The 16,430-nt window shown below is 35.1% G+C and overlaps 1 long non-coding RNA gene across 2 annotated transcripts in view; it reads left to right on the top strand.

The window, feature by feature from the left end:
* The window catches only part of LOC102118468 (uncharacterized), a 93,034-nt gene that overhangs the window by 12,166 nt on the left and 64,438 nt on the right, over positions 1–16,430 (top strand). For both annotated transcript variants that reach the window (XR_012434685.1, XR_012434686.1), the window contains exons 4-5: positions 13,840–13,980; positions 16,302–16,349. This is a non-coding gene — a long non-coding RNA (uncharacterized lncRNA). The remainder of the gene's footprint in view (positions 1–13,839; positions 13,981–16,301; positions 16,350–16,430) is intronic.

Genomic DNA, 16,430 nt, shown 5'->3' with positions numbered 1-16,430 from the left:
TATACTCTACAAATGGATGTTGTTTCTTTTTTCCTTCCCTCCCTTCCTTCCATTCTCTAAGTCAATGAAATCAGTTAAATGAGCCAGGCTCTGTGTCAGGGGCTGATGCATAAATAAATAAATAAATAAATAAATAAGACAAGTGCTCTGGCCTTTAAGGAGGCTCAATGATGGTTGTTTGTTTTGTTTTGTTTTGTTTTGAGACAGAGTCTTGCTCTGTCACCCAGACTAGAGTGCAGTGGTGTGATCTCGGCTCACTGCAAGCTCCGCCTCCTGAGTTCACACCATTCTCCTGCCTCAGCCTTCCAAGTAGCTGGGATTACAGGTGCCCACCACCACACCCGGCTAACTTTTTGTATTTTTTAGTAGAGACGGGGTTTCACGGTGTTAGTCAGGATGGTCTCTATCTCCTGACCTCATGATCCGGCCGCCTAGGCCTCCCAAAGTGCTGGATTACAGGCGTGAGCCACCGTGCCCGGCCTCAATGATGGTTTTAAATGGCCCTCTGTTCATGGTGTAAGCAGCTAAAAAAGAGGGAGTTGTTACTTCAACCTGGGGCATTGGGGAAAGGCTTCAATGGAAAAGCTTAGTACTTGAGTTGAATCTTAAAAGATGTGTAGGTTGGGGGTGAGATGGTCAGAGGGAAATAGGAAGAACATTCTAGGAAGAGGTGTCGGCAAGAATAGCCAAGCCTTGGAGGAGACAAATAGTAGGACATGTTATGGAAAGGGAAGAGGGTGTTGCCTAGATGGAGCAAGGGGGTGAGGTGAGGCCGTTTGAGCAAGGCTAGAGAAGTAGGGGAAGTCAAACCAGTCGAGACAGAGGGATTCATCACTGAAAATTCACTTCCAGGACCTGCACCTAACACAGGATCTGTATATGGTTATAATTTGAACATTCCCAGCAGTTTGTCGTGTAATATCTGGGATTCAGGGCTTCAGGGATGCTGGATACTTTTACTAACATATTCTATGGTGTTTTATATAGGTCCTGGCAAGATTAACATATTGTTTTCTATGATGACAAATAGCTAATATGAAATGAGGATTAGTTTGATCTTTCATATAAGGTCTAGAGAATGTTTCTTCACAGTTACCCCAGACCTTTGGTATAGCATCTGTTTTTCAGTTCTAATGCAAAAGTATGTTACTCAGATTGAATATTAATGACTAGTAATATTCATTCCAAGTACCTATTTTCATCAAATTTCTTTTTTTAACTTTTAAGTTCAGGAGTACATGTGCAGGTTTGTTACATAGGTTAACTCGTGTCGTGGGGGTTTGTTGTACAAATTATTTCATAGGTATTAAGCCTAGTACCTATTAGTTATTTTTCCTGATCTTCTCCCTCCTTTCACCCTCCACTCTCCAGTACGTCCAGGGGTCTGTTGTTCCCCTCTCTGTGTCCATGTGTTCTCATCATTTAGCTCCCACCTATAAGTGAAGATATGTGGCATTTGGTTTTCTCTGCCTGCGTTAGTTTGCTAAGGATAATGGCCTCTAGCTCCATCCATGTTCCTGCAAAGGACATGATCTTGTTTTTTTATGGCTGCATAGTATTTCATGGTGTGTATGTACCACATGTTCTTCAGTCTACCATTGATGGGAAGTTAGGTTGATTCCATGTCTTTGTTGTTGTGAATAGTGCTACAGGGAACATACACGTGCATGTGCCTTTATGATAGAACGACTTACATTCTTTGGGTGTACACCCAGTAATGGGATTTCTGGGTCTAATGGTAGTTCTGTTTTTAGCTCTTTGAGGAATTGCCACACTGCTTTCTGCAGTGTTTGAACCTAATTTACATTCCCAGCAACAGTTCCATCAAATTTCCCAAAATAATAAATATGTAATACCTGTGATATGCCAGACAATATTACACACATTTTACTAACAACACAATGAGAGATAGGCATCTTCATTATCCCTAGTTGATAAATGAGGAAACAGTAGTTGAGTAACTTGCCCAAAGTTATAAGCTAGTGAATGTTGGAGATGGTAATTGTGCGCAGGCAACTTACTCCAGAGATGTAAGCCCTGATTATCATTTATCTACTCTTCCAATTTATATATTTTTTTCAAACTAAATCACTGGACAGATTTTTAAATTCTTTTGACCACTTGTTTAATTGACATGATACAATATTATATGAATATAATTCACATACACAAACATTACATGCCCATATATGATATGTGATAGTTATTATAGATCAGTAGTTCTCAACCCTGGATATAGATTGAAATCATAAAGTGAGGGAGGTTTTTTTTTGTTTGTTTCAGTTTGTTTTGAGACGAGGTCTTATGCTGTTGCCCAGGCTGGAGTGCAGTGGCATGAACAAGGCTCATTGCAGCCTCCATCTCCTGGGCTCAAGCCATCCTCCTGCCTCAGCCTCCCAAGTAGCTGGGACTTTAGGTGCACTCCACCATGCCTGGCTAATTTTTAAAATTTTTTGTACAGACAAGGCCTCACCTTGTTGCCCAAGCTGGTCTCGACTTTGGGGCTCAAGCAGTCCTCCTGCCTTGGCCTCCCAAAGCGCTGAGATTACAGGTGTGAGCCACTGCACCTGGCCCATGTGATGAATTTTTTTAAAAACTGTTATTGGCTTAAGTCCCACCTCCAGAGATTCGGATGTAATTGCTTTAGGTGAAGCCTGGACATCAACATTTTAAAAACTCCCCAGGTGATTCTAATATTCATCTGGGGTTGAGAACCACTGTACAGACCAATCATTTATGGTTTACTTCAGGCACTGTACTATACATTTTACACACATTAATTGTCATTTCACGTGACAACATGATTAGATAGGGTATAATTATTGGTGTTTTACGGATGTGGAAATTGGGGAACCAAGGGGTTATATAATTTGCCCAAGTTCACACAGCTAGTAAATTGCAGAGACAATGTATAGGGTAAAACTGCATTTTCTTAGTTGTAACTACCATGCATAAAAATCAACCTGTGTCATAAATTAATTTATCAGCATTCTGGAATATATATGTTTGTATGTACATGCTAAAACTCTTAAAATCTGAATAATTTAACCAATTTTCCATTTGGTCTGTTAAAAATACCTTTGAAACTAAATTATATATCTATTTCTATTATATACAATACAATATATATTTTATATTATGTAATATATTGTTATATATGCCATCTATTTCTAATATTAACCTTTTCATTTCATCTTTTCTACTTCTACATATGAATATGTAAAACATTCTAAATAAGCTTTCAAATACATGAGTAACTTTTAACAACTACTGGTTGTTTATATTTCTATTGAGAAGAAAATAATATAAAAGCCATTTATCCTTAGTGAAAAAATCTTAGGTTACCCTTTGTGAAGAATGTCCTAACCACAAGCAGCATCCAACAGCTAATATTTGAGCACATGTTTGCTACTATGCCAAGTACAGTGTCTACTACTTTCTATGTATTATTTCATTTAATATATTCAATGCATTAACTCACCTCACCTCCCCTCTGTATTTAAAACTTCCACGTTTGCTTATCTAGCTCAGGGACTCCCTTCTGAGGTATGAGCTGCTTATTCGACTACCTACTTGATGTCTTCCCTCAGATGTTTGAGAGGTACCGCAAATATAACGTGTCCAAAATGAAGCTCTCAATTTTCCTCCATTTATTTTTTGTTTCCTCAGTCTTTTCCATCTCAGTAAATGGCTCACCATCTACCCAGTGGCTTCATGCCAGAGAGCTAGGACACATCTTACATTTTTTTTCTTAGCTTCCAAAATGATCTTGTCGGTTTCATCTCCAAAGTGTATCTCAAATCCATCCATTTCTTTCTATTGCCACTGCCGCCACTGTAGTCCCATCCATCAATATCTCTTGACAGAACCTTATTATAACCTCCTAACTGGTTCTCTTGTTTCCACTGTTGTTCTCTTATAATTCATTCTTTACCCAGTAGCCCGTGTTGCATCCAATTCATCCTTTTTTTAAAAAGTCATCCAGTGGTTTATTTGGTCTAGTCTACAAGGCCCTGTGTCTTCTACCATCAACTTGAGACCACTCAACCTCTCACGCACCATGCTCAACTATTCTGGTTGTTCAGTTCTTCAGACACTCCAAACTTTGCTCTGACTTAGAGTTTCTGGGCTTGCTGCTGTCTTGGCCCAGCTGACTCTTCTTCCAACTGCATGGCTGACTCCTCATCTTTCAGATTTCATCTAAGATTTATTTCCTCCTAGAGACCTTCATGGGCTGTAATCTCTAAAGTGTCCTCCTTTTCAGGCCATCTTTTATTTCCTCAGAAGTATTGCTCACCAATATGTAAGATTTAATTCATTTATTTATTTTATTTTCTATTTCATTTGAATATGAGATCCACGGTACACTCAGATATGCACTGTTTGACTTATTCCCAGCTAGTTACTTAGCATGTAGCACAAAATATGCTCACAATAAAAGATAGTTTAGTTCTATGTTAAATGAATATAAATGTCATGAATCTTTAATATGCAATAAAAACATAATAATCTCTCCCTGAGATTTTAAGAGAAAAAGTTATACTAATAGTTCCCAAACTCTATTTTATGTAGTAATAAAATAAGAGGGAAAAAAAGGAAGAGCGAAAATTATGTTGTGAAGATTCTGCTATTGTTGTTAAGTAAGTTTAGTTATAAACAAGAAAATCGCCATACTTTCTATGTCTACCATCATGGTACCAGACAGAATGGTGGAGAGCTAAAAGCATTCTAGGCCAAAAACTGCATCTATAAAGGCACAAAAATGGAGATAGTATGGTGGCTTGGAGTAAAATCAGTAAGAATAGTTGGAAGAAAGTGACCAATAACAAGTTTGAAGAAGTTAACAGGTTTAGATGATGGAGAGTTTTATATACATGAGAAAGCATTTGGACTTAACTCTATAGGGAGTGTGAAGTTCTATATAAAACAGCTTTCAATGGGAAAATGATGTGGTCCAATTTGTATTGAAAAATTATTTTGTGGCCAATATGGCAAATGGTTTGGAGGGAGATGAGATACAAATCAGAGAATCCAGTCAGAAGGCTGTTGGTATAACCCAAGAGTGAGATGGTAGGTCAGGCTTGAAATGAGGAGATGGCATTGAGGATGAAGGTGAAGAAACTGGTCTTTGTTATTAGCAAAATCGCAAAAATTCTTGAAATGATTGCCATGAGGTTCCAATTGACTACTGTTTCCAGTTCTGGCTTTTATCTTCTACCTATGAGATTTCAAATGAATTTCCATGTTGCATATGAGTTGGCCTCATATCTTCCTTTTTTTTTTTTGCAAATGTATCTTAAAGAAAACCATTACACTATAGAACATTCATTGTGAGGATTTAAAGAAGAAATGGATGTGAAAGCACTTTTAAAGTACTATACAAATGGAAGCTATTTTTATTACCAGTAGGTCAATTTAGTTTACAAAGAGAAAAATCACTTTCTAGCATGTAAGCTCTGGTAAGCAAAGTCCCTAGGCAAAATGAATCATTCTTATAACCATAGCACTTTTTTGTACTTCTATCATAACACCTCCATTAATTATAAATTATTTATGCATTGGTTTTTTTCATAATGTATAAATTCTTTGGAGGCAGAGACAGAAGAGTCTTATGAATCATGCATCCTGGTTTGTGGTAGACAGTAAATGGTCAGCAAATGTTAATTGCATGCATGAATGAATGATTAGTTCACAGGAAAGGATAAAGTCAGGTAGCAGGGAGCTGGTACAGACATCAGAGATTAAATAAATAATAGGGCAAACATATTAAAGTGAAAAGATTTAGTGTTATTAATGATCATATATTCAATTTTAGTTTATAAGATATGTATAGTGTGTATAGTATATATACTGGTGTGTGTGTGTGTGTGTGTGTATATATCTTGTAGACTGTACTACAAGACTATATGCCAAAATACTGTATCAACTTGCTGTATATAAAGTTATTTTGTAATGCTGATAATTAAAAATCCTTTTGTGATATTTGTTTATCCATTCATTCGGCAAATCTGTTTCCAATGCCTGATAAGTACAAAGCACTGTGTGGACATGTTCCTATTCTCAAGAGGTTTGTTATGCAGTAGGAAGGAGAGGAAAGCCTGCTCTCTGCCAAACATTCTCCTAGGAGTTTTGCACAATCCATTGAGTATTCTTTATATTTTTAACAGCTCTGAGAGGTAAGCATTATTACACCCATATTACAAATAAGAAACCTCAACACATGGACACAGGGAGGGGAACATCACACACTGGGGCCTGTCGGGGGTTTGGGGGCTAGGGGAGGGATAGCATGAGGAGAAATACCTAAGATAGATGACGAGTTGATGGGTGAAGCAAGCCACCATGGCACGTTTATACCTGTGTAACAAACCTGCATGTTCTGCACATGTATCGTAGAACTTTAAGTATAATGAAAAACAATAAAATAAAATAAAATAAGAAACCTCAGCTAAGAGAATATTATTAATTTAGCTGAGACCACAGAGCTAGGAAGAGGCAGAGGCAGGTCGATTGATAACAAGGAAGAACATCAAGGCTTATTTCTTTTTCAGAGTCTGGATCCATTGCAGCAATTTTGAAATTAACAAATAGTAAGGGAAGGCCAACAAGGACAGATGTATAAAAGTAATGAATCATAACAAGAGCTTCATCCTCATGGAATTACTGGTTTAGTAGAACAATTTAGGAAAATGAATACAATCATAAGGTGGATCTTAACCAAAGATGGTCAGATCATTGGGGGAAAAGCTCTCGGAAAATGAGCAGCATCTAGGTGTCATATGAAAGTGTTCTGGGCTTGGAGGGCCAGAAGATCACTGTTTACGACATCACTGCAGTTCTAGTTCTGTGCTGGTGGGAAAGACACTGAAATTTCTTGACCTCACTGCCCTAATTTGTTAAATATAAGAAATAATAGAGCTTTCTACCTTATTTTAAGAATTAATGAGTGGAAGTATGGGAAAGCAGTTTCTAAAATGCATTACAAATTTATGATTAAGAAAACCAATTTTACAGAAACAAATTTTTGGTGTAAGAGCCATCAAATAAGAGAAAGCATAAAGAAGTGAGTTGTACATTCTTATCCCTAGTAACATGGTGTCTGTTACAGAGTAAGTGCTTAATAAATACTTTTTGAGCTTAGCTCCTAAATGACTGAAAGACACAAGAGAAAATCAGATTCTCTCTCTTCAAGTGAGTGGGAAGACATGTTACATCCAACTTCTTGTAACCTATTCCAGACACCAAACAGTTGTCAATAAATATTACTTATAATCTAAAATGCTGATTAAATTGGGTCTTCTTTGTCAATTTGATTGATTGAGATGCATATGTACGTATGTGTTGCAGAGATGCATGTACATGACTGTGTGTATGTGTCTAAAAGAATATACTTGGGAGTTCTGGTGAACTGTCCTCATATTTGTTTGGTTCTGTTAAGTATCTAATTCCTTTCTATTGGTGAGGGTTGGAAGCATGTAGCACAAATTGGGGTCTAGAGTAGTACCATATATTTTCCATGGATACTTATATTCAGCAGATATTATAGACATTCATTAAAGGGATAAAGCTTAAGCCTGGTAATGCTATACACTAGCCAGAGAGAGAATTTATTTGAGGAAGGCTGGTTTACTTAGCACCATCAAACCACCTATTCATAGTTATCAATCTGCCTACCAAAAATACCTTTAAATTAGATAGGTGACTATACATACACATACCTTTGCTAAGAATGTGGCCAATACTCACCTACAAATCTTAATATTGTAAGGAATAACAATAAGATTACTAAACATACGAAATCTTTATTCTACTTTAACATTTCATTCAATGTCATTTAAATGTGTTTTTATAAGATGTTATTAAGAATAAATGTTTAGAACCTCTGCCTCCTTGAAGATAGAGTAGATTATTTGCCCCTCTTCCTTCCACTAAGGACAACAAATAACCCTGAATATTATATACAAAACAAAAATCTCAAAGTCCAAAAGGTAAAGAAAAGAAGGATAACCATCTAGGCATCTTGGAACCCAAGGGACAGTAAGGCCCTTTGATTTCCTTTTTGCCTTGTATATCCCAGAATTGGAGGTGGAGAATCTAGAACTCTGTAAATGCTAACATGTTCAAACAAACAAACAAACAAACAAAGCCCAAACAAAAGTCTGCTCTATGTAAAAAAAAAAAAAAAAAAAAAAAAAGGTGAAGGAGCAGTCTAGCAGCACAGAAACTTTAGACGATAACCATCCTATTCCGCCAAATAACGACAGAAAAAAAAAAAAATGTGACCCGGCTATCAGCTATGCCAGTAAAGACCAAGTGGGTAGCCTAGAGCTCCACTCTTGCTAGGCTGTAACAAAGTGTTTCCCCCAACACCCTAAACATACCTGGATGTGTTAGATGGTGCTGGATGGTGTTAGAGGAGGCCAAATAGAAAGCTAGTACTTTCATTCTTGCTGAGAAGTAATGAAGACCCCCCACTCACAATGTCAGTGGAGACCACATGTGAACCTGGACTTCCACCTGCACCCTGCAGTAATTAGGTTCTACTCCCTCCCGCTACTGAGTCGACATCAGAAGATACCTAATGGAGAGTCTGGATTTCTGCTAGTGTTCAGTGGTAATGAGGCCATACAATCCCTGTGGTGGACATGTGGGGAGCAGTAATGAGTCATTTGCACTTTTATCCAGGGTGGTATCAGGTGAAGGGTAGTGGGGAACTGAGACCCCCACTTCCTCTCAGTAGTAACATAGAGCCCCCTGTTCTCAGGTATCAACAGGGGCCAAGTGAGGAACCTGGACTTCTATCTCTACCTGGAAGTAATGAGTCAATATCCCTGTCTGCTGTTGTCAGAGTGATATCATCGATAGCTAACAAAAGTATAAGGTTAAAATGAAATCTGGAGTTTCTTAACAAAATACCCAAAATGTCCAGGTTCCAGTAAAAATGATTCATCAAACCAAGAACCAGGACAATCTCTCTTGAATGAACAGTAACAATGAATGCCGACACTGAGATGACAGAGATGTTAACATTTGAGGAGTTTTCAACCATTATTTTTTCAGCTCTCCCTTTTTTCTCCTTCCCATATTCCGATGACATGAATGTTAGAGCTTTTATTTTAGTCAGAAAGGTCCCCAAGTCTCTCTTTTTTTCAGTATCTTAAGATTGCATAATTTTCATTGTTCTCTCTTTCAGTGTACTGATTATCTTTGCTGTCCCATTTATCTGAAAAAGAAAATTAAAGCAGCTATTATAAAAGATGCTTCAATGAGCAATTATAACATGCTTGAAACAAATGAAAATAAAAAGTCTCAGCAAAGAAGTAGAAGCTGTAAAGTCAGATTTTAGAACAGAAAATGCAATAACAAAAAAATTCAGTAGATGGATTCAACAGCTGAATGGAGGGAACAGAGAAAAGAATCAGTAAACTGAAAGAAAGAATAATAGAAATTATCCAATCTGAACAATAGAAAATAAACTTGGAAATTGAACAGATACTCAGGACTTATGTGACTATGTCAAAAGATCTAATATTCATGTCACAAGACTACTGGAACCAACAGGATGTAATCAATATTTACAGAACACTCAATCAACAGCAGAATACACATTTTTTTAAGCACCTATGGAACATATACCAAGTTAAATCATATTCTGAGTCATAAAAAGAACAACAACAAACTTATAACAATTAAAATCATCCAGAGCATGTTGTCTGACTACAGTGAAATCGAACTAGAAATTATTTTAAAAAATAACAGTAAAACCTCCAATCACTTAAAAACTAGACAACTTACTTCTAAATAACCTTTGAGTCAAAGAAGAACTCTCAAGGGAAATAAAAAAATACATTGAACTGAATGAAAATGAAAATAATACATGTCAGAATTTGTGGAATGCAGCTAAAGCAGTACTGAGAGAAAAATTTATAGCACTAAATGCTTACATTGGAACACAGGACACATTTCAAATTAATAGTCTTAGCTTCCACCTCAAGAAACTGAAAGAAGAATAAATAAAGCAGGCAGAAGAAAGGAAATGATAAAGATAAGAGTAGAAATTAACAAAATTAGAAATAAAGAAAAACAGCTGGTTCTTGCAAATTTCTAGTAAGAGTGACAAAGAAAAAAAAAGAGAAAAGGCAATTTACCAATATAAAAAAATGAAACAACTGATATAACCACAAACCCTGAAGACATTAGATAATAGGTGAATATACGAACAACTCCACATACAAACATTTGATAACACATAAAATGGATCAATTCTTCAGAAAGCAAACTCTCAACACACTCAATAAGAAATAGGTAATTTTTATAGCCCAGCAACTCATAAAAATTGAATTTGTAACTTTAAAACTCTTTGATCCCCACCCAAATCTCATTGAATTATAATCCCTAATGTTGGGGGAGGAACCGGGTAGGTGTTAATTAGATCATGGGGAAGGAAGGATTTCCTTGCTGTTGTCATGATAGTGAGTTCTCATGAGATCTGGTTGTTTGAAAATGTGTAGCACTTCCCCCTTCTCTCGCTCTCTGTTCCTCCTGCTCCTACATGTGAAGGTGTGTTTGCTTCCCCTTGCCTTCCACCATAATTGTAAGTTTCCTTAAGTCTTCAAGCCATGCATCCTGTACAGCCTATGGAATTGTGAGTCAAACCTCTTTTCTTCATAAATTACCAGTCTCAGGAAGTTCTTTATAGCAGTGTGAGAATAGACTAATACATCCAGTCCCAGATGATTTTACGGAAGAATTCTACCAAATATTTGAAGAACAACTAATACCAATTCAGCACAGTCTAGTCTCTCTAGAAAACAAACTAGAACTACTTCCTAATTAAATGTATGAAGCTAATGGTATTCTGAAATGAAAACTCAAAAGAAGTACAGAATAAAGAAAACTATAGGTAAATATCCCTCACGAATATAAACAGAAAAAATATTTTATAAAACATTAACAAATATATTTCAATAATATATAAAAATAATTATACTTCATGACCAAAATAGATTTATTCCAAGGATGCAAGTCTGGTTCAATATAGAAAAACTAGCCAGTGTAACCCACCATATTACCAGAGGAAAGAAAGAAAAAAACCACACAATCATGTTAGTTGATGCAAAGAAAACAGAATAAAACAAAACATTTGACAGAATTCAGTGTGTATTTATTATAAAATCTATCATAAAAAATAGAAATACAGGATAACTTTCTCAGCTTGAGTAAAAAATTATAAAATATCTACAGCTTAGCATTATACTTAGTGATGAATTACTGAATGCTTTCCCCTTAAATTGAGAAAAATACATGATGTCAGCTTTCATCATTCTTATTTTACATAATGCTGAAGTTCTTTCTAGTTGTTGCAATTAAGGCAAGCAAAGAAAAAGACATACACATCAAAAAGGAAGAAATACTACTTTCACTATTTGTAGAAGACATGGTTGTCTACATAGAAAATCTGAAAGAATGTGTTATAAAAACTCTCCCAGAACTCATAAGTAAGTTCAGAAAGATCACTGGATACCAGATAAACATGCAAAAACTAATTGCATTTCTATATGCTAGCAGTGAAAACATGGACATCAAAATTAAAAGTATGATACCATTTACAATTGCTCCAAAAATTAAATACTGAGGTGTAAATATAAAAAATATGTACAGGAATTACAAGCTGAAAACTACAAACTACTGATGGAAGAAATCAAAGAATTTCTAAATAAATGAAGAGGTGTACTATGTTTATGGATTGGAAGACTCAACATAATAAAAATGTCAATTTTCCCCAGACTGATAAACAGATTTAATAAGATTCTCATCAAAATTCCAGCTATAATTTTTGTACATGTAGACGAGATTATTCTAACAGTAGTATGGAAAGGCAAGGGAACTAGAATAGCTAAAACAATTGTGAAAAAGAATGTAGTGTGAGGAGTCACTCTGCCCAAGTTCAAGACTTATTTAACTATAGTAACCAAGACCGCATGTTATTGGCGGAAGGATAGACATATAGATGAAAAGGACATAAAGAGAATGAATACAAAGGGACTACATAAATATGCCCAACTGATTTTTATTATTTTTAAATTTTTAATTAAATTTTTTTTGTAGTTGAGATGTTTGAGTTCCTTGTATATTCTGGATATTAATCCCTTGTAGGATAAATAGTGTGCAAATATTTTCTGTCATTAGACTGTAGCTTGTCTTTTCACTCTGCTCATTATTTCCTTTGCTGGGCAGAAGGTTTTTAGTTTGATTTCATCCCATCTGTCTATTTTTGTTTTTGTTGCCTGTGCTTTTCAGGTTTTATTCATAAAATATTTTCTCAAACCAATTTTCTGAAGCATTTCTCTGTTCTACTTAATAGTTTTATTATATTGGGTCTTACATTTAGTTCAAAGTGGGGGTCTAGTTTCATTCTTCTGCATATGGATATCCAATTTCCCTAGCACCATTTATTGAAGAGATTGGCCTTTCCCCAGTGTATGGTCTTGGCAATTTTTGACAAAGATGGAAAAGCAATTCATAGGAGGAATTACAACTTTTTCAACAAATGGTGCTAGAGTAATTGTAATTTATAGGCAATAAAAATGAACATAAACCTAAACTTCACATGTTATACAAAAATGTAAAATGCATTATGTATTTAAACATAAAACATAGAACTGTTAATCTTTTAGAAGAGAACATAGGAGAGAAGCTCTGTGACCTAGTCTTGCATGAAGGGTTCTTAAATATAACATTATTAGTAAGATTCATAAAAGATGAAAATGAATAAATTGGACTTCACTGAAATTAAAAACTTTTGCCTTCAGAATAACACTGCTAAGGGAATGAACAGACAAGATAGAAGCTGGAGACACAATATTTGGAAACCACTTCCCTGACAAAGGGGTAGCATATAAAATACATAAAGAACTCTCAAAACAAACAGCCTGATTAGCAAATGGCAAAAAAATTAAAGCCATGATGAGTTATCACTACATACCTATCAGAATGGCACAAATAAAAATTACGACAATACCAAATACTGTTAAGAATGTGAAGAGAGTGGATCTCATTTTGTTGCTGGTGGTATGTGAAGGGGCACAGTCACTCTTGAAAACAGGTTGGCAATTTCTTTATAAACTAAATATGCAGCTATCATATCATTCAGCAATTCCACTTTGAGGGATTTATTCAGGGAAATGAAAACTTATTTTTATAGAACTTGTACATAAATATTCAAAGAAGTTTTATTTATAATAGGCAGAACTGGAAGCAATCCAGATGTCTTTTAATAGATGAATGGTTAAACAAACTGTGATATGTCAATGTTTATTCATGATCTATTTGGTGTCACAGGACTCAACCAGGTGCTTAAATACATTTGTGACTTAAATTTCATAATGTAAATATTATTATCCTAATTTTGTAGATTAGAAATTTGAGTTTAAGGGAGTTTAATAGCTTAGCCAATGTCATTCAGGGCAAAGGCTAGAATTTTCAACCTGAGTTCATGGTATTCCAAAACCCATTTATATCCCACCACAGGAAGCTGCCACGAAAATTAGGTGAGGGACTATGTGTGCTTGTTATTCTTGTAATCGAGAAGGATATAACTAATCATGTTATACCCTGTCTAAGGACTACTTCTGTCATTACATTTTTAGCCCAAAGTGATTGCCTAAGAACAGACTTTCTTATTCAGTAGTTTCCATTCAATGCATTTACCTAAGTAGGTATCTGCAAAGTCATGGCATTTGATGAGACTTCACCAAGAAAGAGAATAGGCTTAAACTCTCTTCTGTTGACTCATTTAACTAAGTAACAGAACTAATGCTTATTCTTTTTCATAATTAGGTTTGCAGCCTCATTTTTGGAGCCTAAAACACTCATTTGATCACATGGATGCCTGGAATGACTTTGTTTTACAATGCATTTCCTTGTCTTCAGAGTCAACTAAAGCACAACCATTGAGGTCCATCCCCAGTTATGGAACAGGTATGGTTGAAAAAGAAGACATATCATCACATTTTGTAGCCAGAAGAAATTATTCAATTGAATCAATCACCTCATTTTGTAGAGGCAGAGTAACTTGTCCAGGTCACACATATGTGTTTAAAATTAAAACATGAGTCTTAGATTTCTCCTGAGGCTCAAATCTGGGTGTTACCAAAACTTCTTTCTATGCTCCATACGTTGAATTCCAGTTGCTATTCCAAGTTTTACAAGAGCAATTCTTGTTTTGTGAATAGACCATGAACAAAATACTTAATTATTTATTTTAAAAGCCAAATTTCAAGGTCCTTAAACCTAGAAGGAATGGCAGCTGCAAAGATATAACTTGCTATGTTACCTAAGCACCTCTGTGTTTTAGCCATGCCTCTTAATTTTGATACCTTAACAAATTCTTATTTGGTGCTTACCTTGCATTTTGCTTGGCTCTGGAGAGGAGATTCAATGATAAAGTAATAAAAATACTGCCTTTATCTAATTTGGAGTGTTGATGAATTAGAGAAATGAGATAGTAGATGTGAAAACTTTTTGTAAAGTGTACAATTCTGTAAAAATTAGACATGACACCATTTGCAATTGCTAGTGTATATGATATCATAGATGAAGATTTGAAATATTGAAAACTCATCATAAACAAAAGATATATTTATATTGTAAGTTTATGACATCTAGACATTGAAATTGGACAGAATGCTTAATAACAAACGTTTGTTATGTGCCGATCACTTATTTATAATTTCTGTTCTCCACTCAAATGTAAATACAGAAAAGTTTTATCTTTTTTATTACTATTATTCCAGCTCTTAGAATAGTAAGCACACACCATGCACTAAATATTTGATGAACAAGTTAATAAATTAATACTTTTTGTGTATATATGTTCATTTTATGATACATGACCAAAAGTGGAATTAGTGGACATAAGATTATATAAAGTCTTCATAGATATTGCTAAATTCCTCTTCTAATTAATTGATTATACCAATTTATCTTTTAATTGTCTAATTTATTAAAAAGGACACTGAGTGCCCGTATATTTTAAGCTCTTTTGCATCTGGCTAGCATGTTTTTCTTCTGGGAATAACAGTCCCTTCCTCTGGGAATTATGACTTCCCTCATCCTTCTGTTGAGAGCAGCCAAGTTAATGTGAATTCATCTTCTGGTGCAATGGATTGGGTCAGGAGTGGCTCCAGACTCAAGCTGGGCTAGTCATAGAACCTCATCTCTGAAGTTATCAATTATTGGTCCAGGAATGTTCATTGGATCTAGTCAGGGCCAGAGACTGACTTTCTTGGAATTTTTGGGCATGGGAAACTTGTGACTTGAATCAATAATTTTCTGATGGTTGAAGCTATTAAGGACTTAAAACTCAAAATTTGTTGGTTGCTGTTTTTCACCAAAGGGACAAAGTTACTTGGCACTGAGAGAGAAAAGGATGAAACCCATACCCAGAGAAGATCCCCCAAGATAAGTCTAAATGCAATTTGAGTGCCTGGTTCTCAGTGTTCCTGCAGTCAAACTACATGAGCAATGTTAAGATTGAGGAAATATCTCAATCTCTTTATGATGATAGTAGTAAACAGTAATAATGTTCTTATTTTTAACTTAAATTGATTCAAATTATCTTTCCCCCATTTTTTGTAACCAAGAATCATAATAGTGAAGCTTACTACACCAGCAGGCACCTTGACTCAATGTTCTCTTAAGCAGTATATGAAAGTATCCATTTGCCCATATATTTACCTATAAGGCATGTTATGAATATTTACATTGTTGTTTTCATATGGTGAGTAAAAACAATGGAATCACTTACTTGTTTTAATTTGTGTTACTTAAGCAGCAGCTAAGCTGAGAATGTTTTCAGGTCTTTATTGGCTATAATTCTTCTGTGAATTGCTGATATATAATATTTGGTCATTTTTCTCTGGGGTTGTATTTTTCTTATTAATTTGCAGAAACTTTAAAAAAATGGCTATTAATCTTCATTGTATTCATTGAAACTGTATTTTCCTGGCCTATTACATGCTCAGTTGCATTTGTTTATGCTATATTTTATCACATAGAGGTTAAGTATTTTATATATTCAAATCTATTATGCTTTTTCTTTAGGATTCCTGATTTTTTTCTTGTTTAGGAGCATTTGTCCCACTTCTAAATTATTTTCAAAAATCTAAATTTCCTTTTTACACATCTTAGTTTATTTTCTACCTTTCATTTTATGTTATTCCAATCACTGTACTTTGCTCTTTTCGTATGAAATTTAATGCATACTTTGCAAGATAAATATTGTTATCTCCATTTTCCAGATTATGGGAAGGAAAATGAGTTTCAGAAAGTTGTTCAGGTCACACATGGTAAGTGCTGATATTCTGGCAGCAAATCTCATAATCGTTGATACGGTTTGGCTCTGTATCCCCACCCAAATCTCATCTAGT

This window comes from Macaca fascicularis, chromosome 5 (genome assembly GCF_037993035.2).
Source record: "Macaca fascicularis isolate 582-1 chromosome 5, T2T-MFA8v1.1".
NCBI lineage: Eukaryota > Metazoa > Chordata > Mammalia > Primates > Cercopithecidae > Macaca > Macaca fascicularis.
Note: the sequence above shows the minus strand (reverse complement) of the source record. Positions and strands in the feature narration are given on the sequence as shown.